This window comes from Triturus cristatus, chromosome 4_2 (genome assembly GCF_964204655.1).
Source record: "Triturus cristatus chromosome 4_2, aTriCri1.1, whole genome shotgun sequence".
Taxonomy (NCBI): domain Eukaryota; kingdom Metazoa; phylum Chordata; class Amphibia; order Caudata; family Salamandridae; genus Triturus; species Triturus cristatus.
The window spans coordinates 660,463,448-660,486,304 of NC_140586.1; the positions used below are offsets into that span (position 1 = coordinate 660,463,448).

At 44.9% G+C, this 22,857-nt stretch overlaps 1 protein-coding gene across 3 annotated transcripts in view; it reads left to right on the plus strand.

Annotated features, from left to right (window-relative positions):
- KANK4 (KN motif and ankyrin repeat domains 4) overlaps positions 1-22,857 on the plus strand; it is a 692,064-nt gene that overhangs the window by 630,137 nt on the left and 39,070 nt on the right. The gene's annotated exons all lie outside the window — the stretch shown is intronic.

Consider the following 22,857-nt stretch of genomic DNA (forward strand, 5'->3'; position numbering starts at 1 on the left):
GGCGGTCTCATCACCCACCTTTAACATTGCGGCGGGTGCTGCTGGCTGCAGCACCTGCCGCAATGTTAAAAAGGGATGTTTTACATATCCCTGTACCACGTGACAGGCACCATGCGGTACCTGTCACTTGGTACAGGGATATGTAGGAGGCACCAAGGGTGCCCCCCAACACCCAGAGGAATGGGCCAGGGGGAAAGGTGGGCACGCTACGGGCCCCCAATGTCCATCCCCGCGTGCTTTTTCATGGCAGTTGAACCGGCATGGAAAGGCTGGCAGGGATGAATATCATTATCTGACCAGCGGCCTAAAAGGCACCGCCACCCTTTTGGCTAATGCGGGCGGTCCGTTTGGCGGTCGGATTCTATCTGACTGCCGGGACCATGGCGGTCGAATTTTCCAACCGCCAACGATCCGACCGCCATCGTAATGTGGCGGTCTGATCGGCCCTCAGAATTGCCGGGCGGACTACCACTGACGGGCTGACGGTGGTGGTCCTTCCCCAACGTAATGAGCCCCTATGTTGTCAACACCAGTATTTATGACAGCCTGCCACATGTTGCCACTGACGGTTTGTCTAATTTAAGGATGAACACAATAACAGTTGTTTAGTGATTCAATAAACATTGACAATGACTGATACCTGCCGCCCAAGCCTATCTTTTATCTTTCGGGGCCTGTAATAGTCTCAATGGTCACTCTTGTAGGTGTGTGATGATTAGCAGTTGTGTTGGTACTGACAGCAGCGCAGGCTGGGGCAATTAGATGGTGCGAGCTGCATTGGCCTCCTGACGAGAGCCCTGGTCCTTTTTTTTAAATTTACAAACTAAGCACTGGAGGACCTCCCCCTAATTTGAGCTGGTGATTACCAGAGGGGCCCACCAGCACTCATTTTGGGAGACCAGCAATTATTTTTGCTCTTTGGACATTTTCAAAGAGAAAAGAACAGGAAAACACATAAAGGGGAAAGAAGGAGAAAGAGAAGATGTACAATCGGTCATAAAGGGAGAATGCAGGAACCTGCAAGTGAGATAATTGGGCAGGGAGTGTCTAATAGTGGTTTAAATGGCACGAAATGGATTCCAAACTATGCAGCGTTGGTATTCAGCATGCCAACATGTATTAGCGCCAGGTTGCAGGGTTCTCAGCAGAGCTTTGGGCACCGGCACTCATTATTTTACAAATTAAGCACTGTAGCTGATTTGCACCAGGAAACAGTCAGGCACAGTGACCTCTGAGATGAAATCATTAATGAATCGCAGCTGGCTGAACTTTAGATAATTCATGCATTTAAGCATGGTTCTCATGAGGCTTTCTTATTTACAATTTGTCTCATTCTGCCCTTGCACTACTTTGTTTTGGAGAGTTTTGTTTTCAACGTGACGACTGCCACCCTAGGTAAGATATCGCCTGTTCTTTGGCGCTATAATGATACTGCTTCTGCAGCCCTTCGCTAATACAGTGTTCCCTGTAGGGCCCATAACAGCTAACAGCAGGTTAAGGAGGAACTGAAACTGATGATGACGATCTGCTTCACCACAATCACCCTGTTTTGACTAAAGAGGGAAGTGGTCAGGGTGTCTCCTGTGTAATCGCTGACCCATGCATGCAGATGATCATTTGAAACTGAAAACATGGACCAGGAAACTTTCCTCAGCACATTCAGGTGTGTGCGGCCATGACACAGAGGGAAGAAGCACCAGGGTGTAGGCAGATCTTGTTTATCTACATGAATGAAGAACATTTGGTGAATGAGCATTTGGCTGAACAAGAGATGCTTCTACTTCACTAGTCAGAGTTGTGACACCTTGCATTGCATCTCCTAAGGCCAATAGCACTGCCCACAAAAGGGAACTTATAAATATAGAACCCGCCCATCCAGAAGAAAGGAGCCAGGGAGACTGTGTGGGAGACTTGTCGTAAATAAAGTATTACGCACTCATAATTTCTTTATGTATCAATATGATCATGCATAAAGCAAGAGGCTGAGTCTGTGGTATCAGGTTCAAAAGGGCTTTATTCCAATAACTCGAGTTATAGGGAGAATAGTTCCATCACCACAAGGGATCAGGAAGAGTCATCTGATCAGAATTCTCAGAGTACAGTATATATACATTCAATATTACACGTAAGCAGGAGCGCTTCAGGCAGAGCAAGAGAGAATGAGATAAGAGCATGTGGGCGTGTAAGTAGGCGTGAAGGGGGGCGTCCATGTGATGATCATTGGTGAATGTCATAGGTGGGTGGATACCTGGAGGGGGTTGCGTGATCAGCTGGAACTTTACTGGAACTTTGCCTTACTTGTGCTCAACTTGAGTGTGACGTGTAATTGACGTGTGACTGGGGGAAGGCTGCTTGTGCAGTCAGGGAGTCTGGAAGAGAGGCCTTCAGTGTCAGGACGACCAGTACATCTTGTATTATCTGATATCTAAAGTCCGGAGCAGGGAGCAGGGACTGATCTGTGACATAGGTTGCCCATCACCAAGAGCCGATGTGGCATCTATTTCTTCATTCACTGCGTAGGCCTTACATGGGGGCTATGGGCTTTTCACTAACGTGAGCTTTGCAATCACACAAAATGAGACAGAAAGGCTAGGCTTTCTCCTTTGCAGACGGGTGGTGTTTATTCCTCCTTCTCCAGGCAGGAATGTGGTTCAGTAGGAGTAAGCAGATAACCGTGCTCAATACTGTCTCGGCACCTCGGACAGGGCCCCTTTGGCTGAGGCCCAAGTGAGCAAGGCCAAGGATATGCAGCTGCAGCTCTCAGAGCGTCTGAGGCCTGAAACCTCTTTTGGTTCTGGCTGAGCCACAAACATGGGTTTTCATGAAAATGCAGGAAAACATGATGCAAAACGTGTAGGCCTCAGTGCAGATTTGTCGTTTCTCTCATGGGAGACTGGATGATGGCAGGCCACGTTATAGCATAAGCATCATGATAGACAGGCCATGGAGGGGAAATGCATGGGTTACATGCATGTGTACATGAAGCGTCGGGGGGCACATAGGGGACACAATTTTTATTTCCTCATTCCCTCCTTGTCCCCTAGTGGACCCTTCATGTCACATCTATTTTCATGAGACAGTCGATCTGTTCTTGCAGCATTATTTTTCCATTTTCAATGCTTTGTAAATGGAGATGTGGAACACATGCAGTAGCACACAGGCCGCAAATGGCCGGGCCACACTGCAGACATAGGCAACAACTGAATACCATTAGTAGTATTAACCCACAGACGGTCAACACTTTCCATCCCCATGCCGATATTACTCCCCAGAGCCAACTGGACCAAGTCCACGTGCCTGGGTCTTGATGTATGCTTTGGGCAATCTTGTGGAGCCTTGTTATTGCTTTGTATACAGACGGTGCGTTATTAGGGATGAAAACGCAACAGCTGGAGCCGATGACCCTACAAGCCCCGCCCCTATCCGCCAGGATGACGTCAAGAACAAGACGATTCTGAAGAACGACCATTCTCATAGCAGACTGTTCCTGGGTCAAGTTCCCCAGGGCTGATGCAGTCTCATTTGCAACTGTTTCTAGAATCCTTGTTAACCTGCGGATAAGTTTACTATTCTGGACAGGACCTATGAAGAAAAAAAATCCTTTGTTGAAATCTGTATATTGCTCCCAAGCCGTCTCAGTTTGGTCAATGCCGGAGGCATCGAGCCCTCGTCTGTGTCTGATAAGTGCTAGTTGGAGATCTTGATGATAGTTCGATGGGGCCAAGAAAACGGGTGGTAATAGAAATGATATGTAGCACGTCCCACCCCAGTCTAAGGGCAGTTGCACATAGGCTGTCTGGCCACAAATAAAGTAGGTGTGTCGTGATGCTCTGAAATAGGACTTTCCTTTGTCTTTAAACACTATTATAGTATTACACTCGCTGTGCCCCAAATGTACTGAGCCTTCTTTTCTGACACACAAGTTCCCTTTTACTGGCAGAACTGTAAGTGAGGATGGACCTAAATTGTGTATGGGCTTGACATTCAACACTATAAAGTCGAGGGTCGCATTTCCTTGCAGATACTCTTAATTTTCTAGATCTGTACCTTTCCTTTGGGGAAGACCTTCTTCATCTGGGAAACATGCTTCATTCATGACTTTATTCAAGTTACCCCATACCCAGTCGCCCCTACACTCCTTGTCTTGACATTCTTTGGCATCACCGGTGATGGATGTCATTAAGGCAAACCATGCTCCGCAAGATCCATTATGGGAGAACGGAAAAGGGAAAAGAGGCAACACTCCCTTCACCTTCTGATACGGGGGAAGTCGGCCACAGACCCAGCAGTCTGTAGCATTGCTAGTCTGATGTGAATGGTGCAGCATCTGAATAAAGGTATTGTTGCGTAAGGCAAGTCGATATGATAGCTCATGGGATGGCAGATCACTAAATGTGTGCTTTATGGTATCATTAGTGGAGGAGTGTAAGAGTGAGGCAATAGGAGGAAAAATAGCATGTAGTATTAAGCTGATACATATTATCGTGATGCACAGAAGAGATAGAAAAATCAAAGTCACTATACATCTACCACGTAATATTTTACAGTATTTGCTTTTCATCTTGCTCTTTTTATCATTATTATTGTCCGAGATCTTATGCAAGCCAGAATACATGTTCAACCGCTTCACCACCTAGTGGACTTAATTGATCAAACGGGTTCTGACTTCTTAGATCTAAGTTTAGCTTTGTACTCCTGCTGGGGAGTCTCCTCTAGTAAAGGGGGCTCAAAGTCTGGAAAGTTAGTTTCCCTTTTAAAAGAGTCGTTATTTCCAAAGTAGCGTTTGCAGTGATGGAGGTGCACCCATCCTTTCCGTCCCTCGACTTTAACGGCTGACCTCGTGGTTAACAATACCAACTTTGGCGCCTTCCATCTCGGCTCAAGAGGGCTTAATCTGTCAAAGTTCCTTATCAGGACAAAATCCCCAGGAACGATGGAGTGTTCCTTGACCTGGGTGTTGTCAGGGAAGGCGGCAGCAACCTGCGAACGACAAGAGAGTAGTGCAGACATCAAGGAAGCCAGGTAATCTGTCAGCATGTTACTATCAACATCAGTAATCTTTTTAGGCATTGGAGTGCCCCACATATTCGGTGGTCTACCAAAGACCACTTCATAGGGAGATAAGCCTGTTCTAGAATGGGCTACCATTCGCATGTAAAAGAGGGCAACCGGCAGGGCTACCATCCAATCTACACCTTTGTCTGCACAAATCTTTGCTAGTTTTATCTTTAAGGTCTGATTGTGTCTTTCTACAAGGCCTGCTGCCTCAGGATGTCGTACACAATGGAACTTCCAGGTATACCCTAACAGAAGGGACACCTGTTTCATGAGTTCAGAGGAGAAAGGCTGACCGTTGTCGGAATATACGACACGCGGTAATCCATAACGTGGGAAAAACTCTCGCACCAATTGTCTGGCGGTAGTTACAGCAGTATAATCAGGGACTGGATAAGCTTCTGTCCACCTTGTCAGTGAACATACTACTACCAGGACATATTTGTAACCTCTACATCTGTCCATTTGGATATAATCCATTTGGAGGACTTCAAAAGGATGGTCAGGTGGATGGAATCCACCTTGTTCCATCGGAATGCCTTTACCTGGATTGAATTGGCAACAGATCATACATGTTCTGACCTTTTGTTTCGCTGCTGCACGCAGGTGCTTGTTGAACCATATATTCTGTAAGCTGTCTAGCATTTCTTTCTCTCCTAAGTGTGCAGGACTATGTGTGGTATTTATGATCACTTGTACCATCGAATCAGGAAGAAACCATGTTGCTTTGCCCTTAGTCATCCAACCCTGATCAGTCAGTACCCCTCCTTGTTCCGACCATTTCTTTAGTTCGTCTAGAGTAGCATGTGTCTGTATGTCTTGTACATCTCTGGAAGGATCCCTGACTGTCATGGCTTTGGTCATTGATGGTATCTGTGAGTTTGTCATGTCTAGTGGGGTCTGAGCTGTCTGTTTAGCAGTTCGGTCTGCCAGATCATTGCCTTGAGAAATGGTATCTGTGGCTTTAGTATGTGCTTTGCATTTCAGGATAGCTATGGCTGTTGGTAAATGTATCGCGTCCAGAAGGGCTTGAATAAGGGGGCCATGCTGTATCTTGGCCCCGTGAGAGGTCAAGAAACCTCTTTCTCTCCGCAGTACTCCGAAGTCATGGACTACCCCATATGCGTATTGTGAGTCGGTGTAAATGTTTACTCTCAAGTGCTTAGCTCTTATGCACGCTTGTGTCAGGGCGATGAGCTCTGCTGCTTGTGCTGACAGTATGTCTATTCTTTTAGTCTCTATGATTTCAGTAGCAGTGGTCACTGCATATGCTGCCACTAATTCTCCCGCCCCCATCCTCATGCATGAGCCATCAACATAGAGTGTTAGGTCAGGGTCTGGAAGTGCAACGTCTGTCAAGTCTTGTCTTGGCTTGGTCACGGTATGTATTACTTCAACACAGTCATGTGGAGAAACGTTTTCTGTACTGGAGGGCAAAGAGTAGCAGGATTCAGTATGTTGCATCGTCTGATCTCTATGTGTGGTTGAAATAACGTCAGCTCATAACCTGTCAGTCTCGCCACAGTCAGGTGTTGGGTTTGTGTCCGGTTCAAGAGAACCTCCACTGCTTGCGGTACTTGTACTGTCAAGGGGTGGCCCAGCACTATCGAGTCACTTTGTCTTATGGCTAAGGCCGTTGCTGCAACAGATTTTAGGCACGCAGGCAAAGCCTGTGCTACTGGGTCCAATGTACTAGAAAAATAAGCACAGGGCTTGTGTTTTCCTGCATGATCTTGTGTTAGGACAGAGAGTGCTGTTCCATCTCGCTCTGTCACAAAAAGCATAAAAGATTTGTTGTAATCAGGGATTGCTAAAACTGGTGCTTGACATAAAGCTCTTTTTAATTCTTCAAATGCCACAGTGTGTTCTTGTGTCCAAGGGAGGACATTAGTAGAAGCTGCCTCCTGTGTCGTCAACTGTATTAGGGCTTGGCTATGTAAGCATACTGGGGGATCCACTGCCTGCAATATGAAGTGAGGCCAATGAATGCACGTACCTCCTTTTGTGTCTTGGGCTGTGAAAGGCCAGAAATCAATTGAATACGTTCTGGTGTCAGTCGCCTACCCTCCTTGGATAGCAAGTGCCCAAGGTACGCCACTTGCTGTTCACAGAATTGTAGCTTTGAAGGGGACACTTTGTGCCCCTTGTCAGCCAGGAAGTGTAAAACCGTGAGTGATGCATCTTCACAGTCAGTTTCCGATCTTGCAGTGATGAGAATGTCATCTACATACTGTATCAGCGCTGTAGTGGTAGGCATATGAATACTGTCTAGTTGTCGTTTGAGTGCCTGACTGTAGATGCTAGGGCTTTCCGTGAAGCCCTGTGGTGCTCTTGTGAATCTGAAGCTGCGGCCTTTTAAACTGAAATCAAAAAGATATTGGCTGTCTGGATGTATTGGGATACTGAAAAATGCGTTCTTCAGATCGATAACTGTAAAGAACGTAGCCTTCGCATCAATAGCAGTTAATAATGAAGAAATGTCCGGGACCACAGGGTACTGTGGCACCACACATTTGTTTAATTCTCGCAGGTCCACAACTAATCTGTAGACAGGTGATGTATTGGGATCAGATCGTTTAAGAATAGGAAGAACAGGTGAGTTGCATATGTTTGAATCTGTCTCTACCACCACCCCTTGTGCAATGAGTTCATCGATTATTCTCAGTAACCCTACTTCAGCCTCAGGTGGCATTTTGTATTGTCTAATCCGTGGCAGCACTACTCCTTCCTTGAGGGTGACCTGGTGTGGTGTAATGTTCATGAAACCTACGTCAGTCGGGCCTTGTGCCCATAGGTGCTGTGGCACATTTCGGAGCCTGATGTCAATATCTTTCATTACAAAATGTCCTTTGAAATCACGTAAATACAGTCGCACTCCTTCTGGCGAGCAACAGATAATTGCTCCCAGTTCCTTTAATGTCTTTATACCAAGTAAGTTTTCTGGACATGATTTAGTAAGCAGTAAGTCTGTTGCATGTATTAGTGGACCAACTCCTAAAGAGACTGGTTCTGAAACCTCATTAATAATAGGCTTTCCTGAAAAGCCCAGGGATATGTTCTTTGAGCCCGAGAGGGGTGCCCCTGGAACCTCGGAATGACTGATGGTAGTTCTACTCGCCCCAGTGTCAATCAAAAACTTTTTATCTTGTCCTAGTAAACGTGCATGTACATAGGGACCCTCTTGGTCCACAGGAATTGAAATAAGGGGCAAGTCGAATTCCCTCTCTGGGCTGCTTCATGAATATGCTTGGTATTCTGGATAGTTAGTTTGAGCGTGCTCATACATTTGTGTCGTGGCGTGGGCTGGTGCAGGTGCATGGACAGGCGGTGGCGGCGGTGGAAACGTATCTGATGTTTGACGTGTGTTATTTTCCTTGGGAGGATAAGGACGTGGCTTTGTTTTACCTATAGCTATATTGTGTTTCAGGACTGCACATTCATTTACGAAGTGGCCTGGCTTCTTGCAATAATTACAGGTCCCACTAGTTTGTTTTGTGCTATTCTTGTTCGTGTTTGTGTTTGCCGGTGTCGATTGGGCCACCAGCATCTTCATCTTTGTCTCTTTCATGCGTCTCTTTTCCTGGTTCTGTTCTTCTCTAATTCTGTTCTGGTGATATTGTAACATCTGTAACATTTGGGAAGGGCTGTTTGCTTGCCAAGTGCTCTCAACCTTCAGTACCCTATACTTTACCTCTGGTAGGGAATTTTGTACTAGTTTGCTCACGAAAAGATGGGGATATGAATCGCTACCGGGCTTAAGGCCACTATTGATAGCGAAACACTTCTCAAACCTAGAGTAAAAATCGCTAGTGTCCTCGTCTGGTTTCTGTTTACAGGCTGAAATAGCATCCCAGTCTTCCTTCTTAGTAACTAATAATCTAGGCAAAACTTGTACAAGGAGTTCAGGTAAGTCCTTACCTCGGGGACCCAGACCAACCCCCGGGCCTCTTTCTTCTTCCTCTGTTTCCAACAGATCCCAGCTAATCTTCTTCTCTCCCACCTCCCAGTCCTTTCCTTTGAGCCTCTCGTAAATACCAGCAGGCAATAGTACTTTTAATAACTTTAGAATGTCAGCATATGTATATTCTCCTAAGCGGAGAATGTCTTTCAGTTCTCGGTGAAAACCCCCCGGTTCTTTATCATGGGAGGGCAACATTTTTTTCATTTCCAGTATCTCTAATTTTGACAAGGGGGTGTAGACATACACCCGTTGCAGCACATTGTTTGCATCCTTTACAGGATGAACCTCTCGTAGGGGGTTCAGCTTGTCGTATAACTGTCCCTTATCCTGTGGTGGAGCGGGAAGCAGGGACCTAGTCATGTATACTATATATTTGTGTCGCTGATCCAGGATGACATTAATCAATTCAGTACCCATGTTCATCCACCTGTCTAGTATTATGTCGTCCAGCAACTTATACAATAGACCAGGACCAGAATATTGACTCTCATACAACGTAATCAAATGTTGGACCATGTAAACACCAGCTATGCGCTGTTCGTTTGGTGGGAGGCTCAAGAACGTCTGTGCTACGATATCATTATTATATGTATCATATTGGGATACCCACAGGGTGGCTGACCGTGCTAATTCATTTTCGGTCGGGGTGAGGGGCTGATCGTTACCTAACCATTTATTCACCGCTTTTTCGGTGATTTGGAACAAACTTTCAAGGGAATATCTTTCTTTTATAGCCGTTCCCTGTTTACGGTGATTGAGGCCCTTGGGCCTCTCGAACCGCCGGGCATGGCCCACATATAGTACTCTGTCTTTGTCCCCTGCTTCATCATCAGAGGGTGACTCAGCCTGTTCGTTCGGTCCTGCTTTGTGTGAAGCTATTATTGCCTTTCGGATTTTGGTCAACATGTTGTCTGTCTGTCCTGATTTATCATGCTGACCGGCATCTATGCGATCACTCCAACCAATATAACAACGGTCTACGTCCCCGTCACCTTCGTCTTTTTCTCTGATCAGACAGTTAATTAGGAAGCGAAGGATATAGTTCTTAATAATTACCTTTCTATTTTGTATAGCTTCTGCTATGCACTCAGGACCTTCCCCTGTTCTTATGAATGTGTACATTTTCTTTAGATGTTTATCCATATCTGGTAATTTTTCCAAATCTGCGACTGCTCGTCTAAGCCTTAGTGAAAACACGAGCATTCTGCCCTTTCCTGGATCTGGATCATATATACATTCGGGGATGTCTACTTTTACTGTCGGCCCCCCTCCTGATGTTGTCCTGGATCCTCCCTCCCCGCCGTCCTCGAGCTCCTGGAGCTGGTCTTGCGTTGGGGGTGCAGGGAAAGATCCGTCCACGTATGCTGGTGGGGATTCCTCTAGGTAGGTGTTAATAAACGTTTCGGATGCTGTTGGTTTTATTTTTCGGGGTACTTGCGGTGGCACTCTAATGGGTCTTTCTACTGGGGCCACTCTTGCTAGTTCCTCTGAAAGGACGGGATAAATACCAGCAACGACAGTATTTCTTTCTCTTTCAGTCTGCTCTCTTTTTACCCGTTCCCCTTCCTCCTGTAATTTCTTTTCTTTGGCTTTTTCGGACTCCTGTCTACTTCTCTCTGCTTTGTGGAACTCTTTCTCTGTTCTTCTATGTGACTCCTTGCGCCAAAACTCAATGGCATCCTTCTGAGCAGGTCTAGATTTTCTCTTCCATATCTCTTCCTCTACCTTCATAATGCATTCCGCATCCCACGTTCCCGTGATAGGCCATCTATACTTTGTCTCTAAATCCTTCGTGTAATCCACCCATAGTTCTAAAAACAACACGGCATCTAAACCATGCTTACAGTACATGAAATGTCCAGGTGTGTCTCTAGGCGGAATGTTAACTGGTTCCTCTAGTGCACCTTTTCTGGTACATATCTTACGCAGTTTCGAAAACAACGGCATGTTGGAATGTAACCGAAAACAAAAATCACAATGACCCAAAAACAAAAAATCACAATGAAACAAACTTACATAAAAACCTGACACATTCAAATCTAACTGAACCTGACTAAGACAATAACATTCATACAGTTAAATCGGTGCACCTGAATACTTGGATTACTTTAATTCTTTAATACTTGATGCATGGTCTTGAATACTTGAAAACATACCGGTCTCACAAGTGAGACACGTCTTTACCGTGTTCATTAAATGAACCCGTCTTTATGCAACCCCCATGAAAAACTCACCGGGAAGCAGAACTTGAAGGCCTCGGACACTTGACGCTGCGCAGGGAATGGCGTATCTCTGGTGGATCTCTAGAAACCTCGGACACAGCTCTCTCGCAGGGTGGGCTCTGGGTCGGGACGATCCGCAATCCTCACCGCCTCGTATGGATGCCTGGTCGCAGTCCGTCTCCTTCGTTGGCCTGAGGGAGTTGGCGGGAAAACCCGCGATGTGTACACTTGAAGTCCGTCACGGCTGTAGAAGGGGGCAAAACTGGACCTTCATCTCCGGCGCGTGGGGAAGGAGATTCGTCCCTGTTCGGTCGCCATTAAATGTCGTAAATAAAGTATTACACACTCATAATTTCTTTATGTATCAATATGATCATGCATAAAGCAAGAGGCTGAGTCTGTAGTATCAGGTTCAAAAGGGCTTTATTCCAATAACTCGAGTTATAGGGAGAATAGTTCCATCAACACAAGGGATCAGGAAGAGTCATCTGATCAGAATTCTCAGAGTACAGTATATATACATTCAATATTACACGTAAGCAGGAGCGCTTCAGGCAGAGCAAGAGAGAATGAGATAAGAGCATGTGGGCGTGTAAGTAGGCGTGAAGGGGGGCGTCCATGTGATGATCATTGGTGAATGTCATAGGTGGGTGGATACCTGGAGGGGGTTGCGTGATCAGCTGGAACTTTACTGGAACTTTGCCTTACTTGTGCTCAACTTGAGTGTGACGTGTAATTGACGTGTGACTGGGGGAAGGCTGCTTGTGCAGTCAGGGAGTCTGGAAGAGAGGCCTTCAGTGTCAGGACGACCAGTACATCTTGTATTATCTGATATCTAAAGTCCGGAGCAGGGAGCAGGGACTGATCTGTGACATAGGTTGCCCATCACCAAGAGCCGATGTGGCATCTATTTCTTCATTCACTGCGTAGGCCTTACATGGGGGCTATGGGCTTTTCACTAACGTGAGCTTTGCAATCACACAAAATGAGACAGAAAGGCTAGGCTTTCTCCTTTGCAGACGGGTGGTGTTTATTCCTCCTTCTCCAGGCAGGAATGTGGTTCAGTAGGAGTAAGCAGATAACCGTGCTCAATACTGTCTCGGCACCTCGGACAGGGCCCTTTTGGCTGAGGCCCAAGTGTGCAAGGCCAAGGATATGCAGCTGCAGCTCTCAGAGCGTCTGAGGCCTGAAACCTCTTTTGGCTCTGGCTGAGCCACAAACATGGGTTTTCATGAAAATGCACGAAAACATGATGCAAAACGTGTAGGCCTCAGTGCAGATTTGTCGTTTCTCTCATGGGAGACTGGATGATGGCAGGCCACGTTATAGCATAAGCATCATGATAGACAGGCCATGGAGGGGAAATGCATGGGTTACATGCATGTGTACATGAAGCGTCGGGGGGCACATAGGGGACACAATTTTTATTTCCTCAGACTGTCGGGGGACCACAAGTACCAGATTCCCCTGCTTTGCATCAGAGCTCCAGCACCTATGTCAACATCATATCGTATATAGCTTGACTTCCCTGCTGTGCAGGACGCCCACCAATGATAGAGGAGCTGGGAAGAACTCTTGGGTTAGTGCCTCATGAGTCATTATGTTGAAACAGAAGGCTGCCACACTTCCAACAACAATTACAGGTAAAGGCTCAAAACTAAATGTGACTTCATTTGATGCATTAAAAAAACAGTGGGACTATTAAATGATGAAATTGCTGGCACAAAACCTTTTATTATTTGGAGTTCCTGTACTGCTAACACTCTGCCAGACCAGGAAACTGAGACACGTGTTAAGGATTAACTTTTTCGTCTGGTTGCCATATACAATGATGATCAAATTGAGAACTTTTCCCATGCTGAGGATACACTGACTGTTTGCCAGCTTTGTTATTGTCCCCTGAAGAGAACTTATTCAGAGTCAATTTTAATACTGTTTTAAAATGCTTAACAAATGTGAACAGACAAAAGCTGAGGTAGGATTAGTCTCTGATGGGCAAAAGTGAATATATTAAATATAAAATAACATTCTTTTAAGATTATTTAAAAAATATACAACTTACAGTAAAACAAATCTAGTTTTTATTATGCATTTAAAATTATTAAGAGCGATATATATGGAAGTAATTAACAGTGATTGAATTGTATTAATAAATATTAATGTTACATCCATTTTAATATTCAAAAAGATTAATAAAGACTTTAAAATAAATGAATAATTCTTTTTTGTTTTTAGATTTTTTTAAATATAAAATAGAAGTTAATTATATTTTTAAATAATTTACATAATTTAATTAATTTTAACATTAGTTTCTACGGGCTCTAGGGGACTACTAACCTGGGTATAATTGGCCCTGTACTGTCACCTCTCTCTTTTTCCAATACCCTCATAAACAATTCTTTATCCACTCTATATAATTTTCGTGGATAGCGAATTGCTATATGTAACTAATTATTACAACAAGTATTGGACAGGGAAAAGTCCCAGAATCTAAAGAACTCAAGGGGGTTTTTGACTTGTAAGACAGTAAGACTGTTTTTGTTTCTTCTGTCTCCCTTTCACTTGTTAAAAATTATAAAGCCAAGACTGGAAAGTGTAGTGCCTGATCCGGAGAAGCATTATTTTTCACATTCCTGAGTCTTTTGTGGATGGTTGTAGAATTGACTGTCAAGGCAGACACTGATCTTAAACCGTGCCACCCTATAAATAGCTGCTATGGATGCTTTGACAATGATATGCCCACATTTTTAGGTAAAGGCTCACCCTCGATTGTGGACCATTTAGTGAGGGTTTGCTTTTTAGTTTTTAAGTGCAACAAAGGTTTAGGAATTCTCATAATCCCTTGATCTTGTGCACCTGTTTTGAGATTGCTAATCTCTCTTATGTTAGGGTGACAGTTCAATGAAGAGCTGCAATATTGCATAATGGTGCTAGACGGATACTGTAGTTCCAAACGACTTGCTTACAGCAGTGTTACATTTTTTCAGTGAAGTCTTTATGACTTCTTTAGATCTGGAAGGTCATTCTGATTCAGTTATTAGGAGTTCATCAATAAGTGTAACAAACGGAAAGTAACAAACAGAGCCCCCACCCACCAGAATGATCCAGTTAAAAAAGGTGGTTTACAAGTGCGCGTAGGAAAGCCAAACCAGATCTTTATAGTTTGACAACACTTCATAGAATCCACATACTGGGGCCTGAGTATGAGCAGGAATGTTGCATCGTGATGTCCAAGGCTCAAGAGGATGTAACTGGCAGGGATTGGATGTTTTGCAAAATGCATGCCGCCTGAAAGGCGAGGAGACCTTTTGTTGTATTGTTTCAGGGAGGGCGCAAGTACACTATCTTGATTCTGATATGGAAGTGGTAATCCCAGCTGATGGTTGTTTTTCTCATTTCCTCATATTGAATGGTTTTGGTCCAATGATTGTTCTGGGTCTATAATTCATGTGGATACTATCGACATTACTTTCACTTTAGAGGAGAAATTAAAAATTAGTCAAGTGAGCCCAAAAAGTCTGGGCCTGGATAGTGTCCCCAAAGGCATTTACAAATTAAATTTGGATTTGCAGTCCCCCTATTTACCAGGGATTTTAATGCAGTATCTAGCACAGTGATCTTTCCTAAAACTGGTTCCTCCGCAGAGCTGAACAAAGCTCTGCTATTGCCCAATACCACTCATAGACTCATCTGTCAAGCCTTTGGGGAGGGTGATATGGGAGAGATTACAGTTCTGTGCCTGGTGAGATAGTATTCTCTCTCGATTATTTCTAAAAATGTCATCTTTACTGAAAACACTAATATGGGCCTGTCCTCCTCTTTGATAAGGTAAACAGGTCCAAACTATGCGGAATTCTGGGACCTCATTTATGTCATTTAGGCGTAGGGCAATGCAGCAAGGCACCTTGTTGCGCTGCCCAATGCCAAAGTGAAAGCGGAGGAGCAATACAGTGCATTCCTTTCCTTTCTGCCTGTGCTGGCGCCATTTTGGCAGCTTAGCGCCAACGTAGGTGCAAGGCTACCTCCGTTACAGGCAGGATTGTTTTTGTACAGGAAGGGGCACCTTCCTGCACAAAAACAATCTTACGAGGTGTTTTCCTCTTTCTATGTGTGCTGCAGAATGGAAAGAGGAATAAATTAGGAGAAATTAACATATTTCTTCTCCTTACACCTCACCTCGAGAGGCGTATGGATTTTACACTTCCCCAGGTTTATATCGGTTTGCGTCAAATTCCATGGGTGTTGCGTGGGAAAACCCACTGCAACGTCCATGGAAGGCCTCCCAGTGCAGAGTAAGGTGCTGCAGCAATGCAGCAATTTGCGCAGCATCTCCTTACTCATGATTTATGAGGTCACTCAAAGCCACGCAGGGTCGCTTTGCGTGGCTTCATAAATCTTCATGAGAGCCCTGCGTCATGCATATGCTATTTTACTTGGTGCAAAAGTGATGCAGGGCTCTCAGAAATAAACTGCCTAGAGCCTAAGGGTGTTGATAAGTTCCTGATAGCTTTGTTGTCGTCTTAGCAGAGTGGCCCTCAAGCCTCAGTTATATATGAGAGGAATGGTGAGGGCACTCAATAGAGAGCACAGCAGGGGTGTGTGTTAGCTCCATTTTATTCCTTTGATATATTTATCTAGTGTAAGCTGCGTTGCTGACCACTGGTGCAGATACTCCTAAGGTTGGCACATATATCTCTTTGCTTTTGTAGGAAAACAATGCAGTCCTTATCTCTATGACTTTAAGTAGCCTGCAAAGCCTTGCAGCAAGCTATGCTGGTTTTATGTGCTGTCGCGGTTTGGCGACTTACGTGAATAAATGAAACGTGATACTTAGTAAAATAAAACATATTATAACAGGCAGCCAGGGCTGAAAAAGGGAGAACTCATTGTCTTATGTGGGGGATTCAGTCAGTCAGTAAAAACTTTATTTTGTCTATGAGCCATAAAAGCACCTAAGACAAAAACATACAATAAGACATAAAATATGACATGTGCAATATAATAAACATTAAGACAACCGATACCTTCTTCCTACTAAACAGGCTTCATGTGTTTTGAGCAACAACAAAAAAAAAGATATATAACACAATGGGGTAGATTAAGCAATAAATCAAGAAGTGACAGGAATCTCCCTAACTGGTAGTGTTCGTTCACAGAATTGCACAACCAGCTAATCCTATAACTGCACATCAAGCTGTAAATAAGTAATACACAATAAAATAAGTTGGTCAGCAACTAAATATTAAAATATTTAAATATTCTAAAAGAGGTTCCTGTGTTGCTGTATAAGTATTGCACATCCTGTTCTCTAGCAACAGTTGCAATTACCGTTTTACAGATCGCCACCATCCAAATGTTCATGAGAAATGCTCATCTTGTGCCTTACTCTCCACACACCCATCAGAAATCGAGAGAGAGCAAAAACCACCAATCTGCATGTATCGTATCTCAAAATCCTCAGACCTTCTTTGTACTCCCTAATTCCAAATTACGACAAGTCAGAATAATGCAACACCTGCTATAGGTCATATAGGCTGGGCAGAAGAACATAATATGCTCAACAGTTTCTTTTGTGTCACCACAGGCCAGGCATTGCAGCTCACCGACCTGTGGTGCTCGTGCCCACTGGCAGTAAAGGCCTGGAGGGCAAGGTTCCATACCGAAATTGCAAATACAATCGCCTTGCTAGTGGGGGTTCTATTTCATCCAGAAAGTCCTCCTTTTTAAAGGAGTCCTAAACTGTAAGAAAGGCATTTGTTAAAGTCCCATGCCTCAACTGACAGTGTAAGAGAATACCTCTATATTGACAATATGCTGTTTTGATAAGTGATTTCGAGATAGCCCCAGCCTGAGTACTCCATAAGCCATGGAGGCCAATCTCTTTCAGTGTACCCTTGACGTGCTTAGCCATGGAATTCTACAAGAGCCCACTTGAGACAAAATGTCCTCTAGCCCTTGGGGATAGGCAGATAACTCTGGGGTAGCCTAGATCCTCCTCCAGTAAAGTAAGCGGCGCAGTGCCAATCTGTCTGAGAGGTCTCTCATTCCAAAATCCAGCCTAAGTGGAAGCAAAGGATTGCTTACAGTTACACCCACCAATTCACACATTAAGTGATTTTCCACCATTACCAATGAGGCCGCTCCCAGAAGCCCGCACAACTCTGCACCCCGGAGACTGACGATAATAAATCTGTAGGGCTGACAGGATGGGACGGTACTGTGAGCTGTGCAACAATTTCAGAACACCTCCCACCACTTGCTTCAGTTTTAATTGTCGCTGTTTTATGTGAGCTTGCCACCGCAGATGTTCAGTCAGTGTAAAACCTAAATACACAAATGTGTGCACACGTTCCAGTGGGGGCCCCTGCTAGAGTTAGATGACTCCTGGTCAAATGCCAAGGATTCAGGACCATGTACTTAGTTTTGCTCACGTTGATCTCCAATCCTCTCATTTGGCAGAAACATTCAAACTGATCCAACAACTTCTGGAGTCCCATGGGGGATCTGGAGAGTAATAAAGTATCATCAGCAATCATGAGGGCAGGAACCCTCATGTTTGCAAATCTGGGTGTGTCATCCTAATACTGTTCCAGGAATTTGACAAGGCCATTGATGTAGAGCGTAAACAGCGTGGGGGCCAACACACAACCCTGTCTGACTCTGGTTACGGAGAAGGAATCAGTTAGCTCGCCTGCGCTACCATGCCTGACCTGCGTATCGTTGTTGGTATGCCGTCTGACTATGATATCTAGCAAATAACTGGGCACCCCCCATCTTGGAAAGGACCTGCTAAAGTGTTGATCTTGGTACCAAATTTGGGGTATTACATTTGATCGCAAGCTAAACTGGAGCCCTCTATTTAACCCACTTACCTATGAAATTCAAAGAGTTAATGGGGGGGGGGTGCCAGCTGTGCAACTTGGCATGGCTACTTGCATGTGTAATCTGTGCTTAATGTACACAAGGCTAAAGGCCTAGGCATGGTGCTGTACAGTGCAGGCATATGGGGGCATGCAGAATGACATTGTCTGCAGGGGACGGAAGATAAGCAGCAGCAGTGCCTCCATGAGAGCGGAGCAGCATCGCCCCTCTGCTGGAGAGAAGGACAACATGAAAAATAAAATGGTAATAAAACACATATACTACCATTTTATTTTTCGTGCTGGCAGCAGCCAACTCTGGGGGAGGGGCAGCAGCAGAGAGGAATTCTGTGCACTTAATTTAAAGTGCACATGTCACTTTGGCTGGCCATCTTGCGTCAGCCAGCTTGACATGCGCACTTTAAACACTCCAACCCAAGCTGCCTCAGACAGCTGGTTGGAGAGCAAGCACAGAACCTCAGTGCTTTAAGAAGCAATGCACCAGCATCCTCCAGCCAATCCTGGTGCTTCTCTTATTGTGCTGAGGGAAGCATCTGGATTGGTAAAGGGGAGTTGCTTGCTGGAGCTCTGGGATTCTTTGGTGCCGAGATGAAGAGGAGCACCCAGCACTAGGCAACAGGTAAGTAAATCTTTTTATTTTTTTTAAAAGTACGTGGCTTTAATTCACTGACAGGCAATGTGAGAAACTTGCAGTGCCGTCTGTCTCAATTCCAGAGCTCTAAATTGTAGACTATTATAAACACGGTTTAAAACGGACCATTTTTTGCCTTTAGATGAATGGGTAAAAAATACCTGGAAGATCAGACTAAACTGTCCCCAGTTCCAGTTGGATCTCAGCTTGTACTACTCTGCATGCACCTCTGAAAGGAGAGATCATAGGGGATGTGATGAGGGTCACTTCTCACATTCTATCCCATGGCTGAGCTATCTTGACCAGGTTTGCCATCGCATAGACTATCATTTTATTTGAGAGAATCCATCAAAATTACCCCCTGCAATCACATATCTAGTAAGGAAAATTTACTGGAACCAAAAAAAAATATATATATATTTACACGGACTATAACACTATGAACAGAGAAAAGGCACAGCTCGGAAAACCTTCAGTTAGTTAGGACATGTATAATAACCAAGACCTGTTTTGGCCAAGAACCCTATCTGGTGTGGGTGCTGCTTTTAGCAATCTGTTGACCCGATGTAAAATAGACCTGGTAGCTGGAATGATCAGTTTTCCTATAACGAGAGCGCTAGAGCTACATGCCGGTAGCTGGCCACGTGACTTACGCCAATCTTGCATACACTTCCTTTTCCTGTACTCCTCTTGCCATGTCTAGGTGGACACTTTTAAGACCCTTAATAAGATCTAGTGGGATAATCGACTGTATAGTGGCATTTATGTACTTATTGATGTTACAGTCTCCACGAGTATCATGTTATTTGTCTAAATTTCTTATGGCAGCTATTAATATTAGAAACAATATTGATCACTATGTGCTGTAGTCTTTGGACTTGGTTGAATTATTAAATTGACTGTTTATGTTAGCGTGTGTTTTTGTTCTATGATGCATTTAACTTTGCTATATTGCTTTACTGTTTTATGCCCTATAGTCGAAATTAAATGAATTGAAATAAATAAACTAATATAGAACACTGCACAAATGACTTATTGAATAAAATAAGAATAATTCTGTCAACAGACTTAAAAAATCTACACACTTTGTTTACATATAATCCCCAGAGTAAACTCCAGGGTAAAATGTATTAAAACGCTTAGCAGGGTTGTAAAGAAAAAAATCACCAAAGCACCTGCAAATGTCAAAATCACTTCGCAATACATGAAAAATAGACGGGTTTAAAATCTTTCGCTAAAACTATCAGGATGAAAAGGCTTTGCACAATCTGTCAAATACTCTCACTCTCCTATTTTACAGTATAACTTAATGGTTTTCAAGTCACTTTGGTTAAATTAATTGCGCCAAACAACATATTTCTGATGGAAGTTGCTGTAACTCCATCAGAGCTGGCCTGCACTATTTAATATTTAAAATTCGTAATAATGTGATGAATTTACTGTCAGAACCCCTTTCAGAGGGCCACGGGCCAAGCAGGGGTTACTGGGCACACCGTGGGGACTGAGGCCTTTTAATGCTGATGTCCCGGGGCCTGACCTACTATGGCCTCTGAGCAACTGGGCCAAGTACCCCTTCTGCACTTGACTCTCAGGATAGCGTGGTCCGAGCAATCCAAGGCTCCCTCAGGAGAGAAGGAAGGGAGTGGATACAGGATAGTGAACTTTTATGAAAAAAGAGAAGCATTTTATTTCTACTGCTATCCACTCAAAGGAAAAATACAACTTCCACAAATAATTACACAGTTTTCCCCTGAGGTTAGGACTCTAGTGTTTCTTTGGCAATTCCCCGCCTCACCCACTCCTTGCGTTAGCGAACGTGCATACACCCTATTCGCTATTGATAACATCCATGGCATGCCCCCCTAGTAGTTCAAGTCTCAATAGTCCACTATGACTCTAACTTAAAGTCAACAGTGTTCCAGCATTAATTTAGCAGCCAGTTCCCCCGCGACCAATAGGCCCAAAATCAGTTTTACCCAAACCAGCAGATGTGAAGCATTTGGAGTTCCTGAGTGCGCTCACAGCGGGTGCAGAGTCTCTCACTCTTGGTCGTGCTCCTGAAGCAACCAGAGGCTCTATTCAGCTCGTCCTGCAGGGTAAGTGTTTGGCTCATCTCTCAATTGAGGTGACAACGACGATCCTGTCTGCGGTCCCTCACCTGGGCGATGGTGCACAGGTACTCCCACTGTGTCCTTACTTGTTGTTGGGGGGGAACAAGTTGCAGTCCTTGGTGCTCCTAGTAACCCCCTCTGATATGCGGGGTCACTGCAACTCACAATCCATCCACAGGCTCCGGCCTGATCAATCAATCAATCAATCAGAGGTTTATAAAGTGCGCTACTCACCCGTGAGGGTCTCAAGGTGCTAGGGGCGGGGGAGGGGGTGTAGCTTCGGATCAGGTGAAGAGCCAGGTCTTGAGGTTCTTCCTGAACGTGTTCAGGGTCGGGGAGCGCCTGATGTTCACTGGGAGCTCGTTCCAGGTCTTGACTGTGAATCAATCAATCAGATGACACTGTGATCGACACTATGATCGACACTGTGATCGACACTGTGAAATTTTCTACGGCAGTCTCTCCTGGCATTCTGGCTTGCCGCCTTGCTACCGCACAAGGCTAGTGCCCTTACCGCACAACAGCCTTTTCCATGACGGCCTTGCTACTACACTAGGCTGTGGCCCTCACTGCATGGCTGTCTATTCCATGGCAGCCCCTTCTGGCATACGGGGTCGCCGTCTCACTAGTTCGCATGCACTCTGAACAAATTGGCGCAGCACAACACCCGTCAAATTCACAGCAGCCATCTCCTGCCGTTTCCTCACTCCTTATACTGGTAGTCCACTCGACAGGTCTCCCCACTGGACCTCATTCCCTCCAATGCTCTCCTCTTCTTCACAGGGCACACTGGTCTTGGCAAGCAGGCAGGTGCTAGTGCTCCAGGCTCCAGGACAGGAGGTCTTGGATTCCCTGAGTGATGTACCCTCACCCAGCTGGGAGACTAGCAGGCCTTAGCTCCCAGTCCTGGTCACAGGCGGAAGTTTTGGATAGCTTCCCCATCTCACATAGCCCATCTAGCTGCTTGGCAACTCCCCTTCTTATAGTCCATGTGCAGACACCAAATGTGGATTAGGGCAGAGTCTTTGATGTGTTTTGTTGGTGTTTTGCTTCTTTTGTACTGTCCACTTCTCTGCTCCCTCTCCCTCATGAAATGCACTCTTCACAGCAGGAGTGCCTTCAAAGCTGATAGTCTGACAACACAGGCCATGGGAGAGACAAGAGTTCACATCTGGATGGCTAGCTCATGCCCCGCATCCCTACCTATTCTTTGCGATGCTCTAATCAGCCCCATCTCATTTGAGAGATGTGCCCAGGCCCCTTTATCACTGATAAAAGAGCCCCTCTTGAAATGTACAGGTGAAACCTCACTTTCTCCTCTCCAGGGTGTGTCCCACCCAGGTTACAGGAATGCAGCAATACACAATTCTTTCTGGGGGATCTCTTTACCGCCACTCCATGTTTCACCATGTAGGCCTGGGTCTCCCAAAATGGAACCCATGCCCTCCATTTATTTTACTATCCACAGGCACACATACTCCCAGTGCATGTATACAGCATACATGCACAGTACAGTATTATATCTTCCGTGTACTGCACCACGCATAGGCACACATACATCCAGCATACGCATTTAACATGCACTCACTGCAGTCTTCATGTATTGTACCACTCCAAGGTACACATACCCGTGCTTAATTTGTGCAGTTGATTGCAGGTGGTGAACACCAGAACTCATTTTCAGGGCTCTGAATTTATTTTTCATCATCAGACTCTGACCCAGATGGGAAACAGCCTTTTAAATGCAACCGTTACAACGCATGCTATTACATCGCATGCCATTGCAACGCAAAAGGTGTGCAGCAGTGGGTAGAAGGTGTTAGATTTAACTCCACCACCTTCCCTACTATTGCATACACTGGAGTTGGAATAGAAAATTAATCTATTCCAACTTCCAGCCCTCCCCCGACAGAAAGTCGGGGTAAAGTTTTGCGTTACAACGGCATGCGATGGCATGCGTTGTAACGTCACATATTCGACCCAGACAAAAAGCGAG